Source organism: Penaeus monodon, chromosome 23, assembly GCF_015228065.2.
Source record: "Penaeus monodon isolate SGIC_2016 chromosome 23, NSTDA_Pmon_1, whole genome shotgun sequence".
NCBI classification, from domain to species: Eukaryota; Metazoa; Arthropoda; class Malacostraca; order Decapoda; family Penaeidae; genus Penaeus; species Penaeus monodon.
The window spans coordinates 18,613,468-18,613,813 of record NC_051408.1 but is presented as its reverse complement, the minus strand read 5'-3'; the positions used below and the strand labels follow the sequence as shown (position 1 = coordinate 18,613,813).

At 43.4% G+C, this 346-nt stretch overlaps 1 protein-coding gene across 1 annotated transcript in view; it reads left to right on the top strand.

Moving 5' to 3' along the window:
• LOC119588164 (cGMP-dependent 3',5'-cyclic phosphodiesterase-like) overlaps positions 1-346 on the top strand; it is a 5,775-nt gene that overhangs the window by 2,621 nt on the left and 2,808 nt on the right. The gene's annotated exons all lie outside the window — the stretch shown is intronic.

Sequence of the window (346 nt, the reverse complement as noted above, 5' to 3'; positions counted from 1 at the left end):
CTGATTCTGGCTTATAACAAAGATGCATTATAGAAAAGGCTCAACCTTTCTCACGCGAACCTTTGCTATTCCTGTTGCGCAACTAAACAGATGCATTTGCCAGTGCACATGAAATGTTTTGCAAAATGTAGAAATCGTCTGTCATCGCTTGCCTGCGCACACACGGGCTTGTTGATCCGCTGAATTAACAATAGCGCTACGATTCAGCGTGTGTGTGTTGGGGGGGGGGGGATGGCCATGGCGACGGTTTTTCTGTGAAATATCCATAGTTGAGGATGTGTTTATCAAACTGTTGCTTTAATATTAAGGTCGACCTCAGTTTACAAAGAACTTGGATTGTTGAATT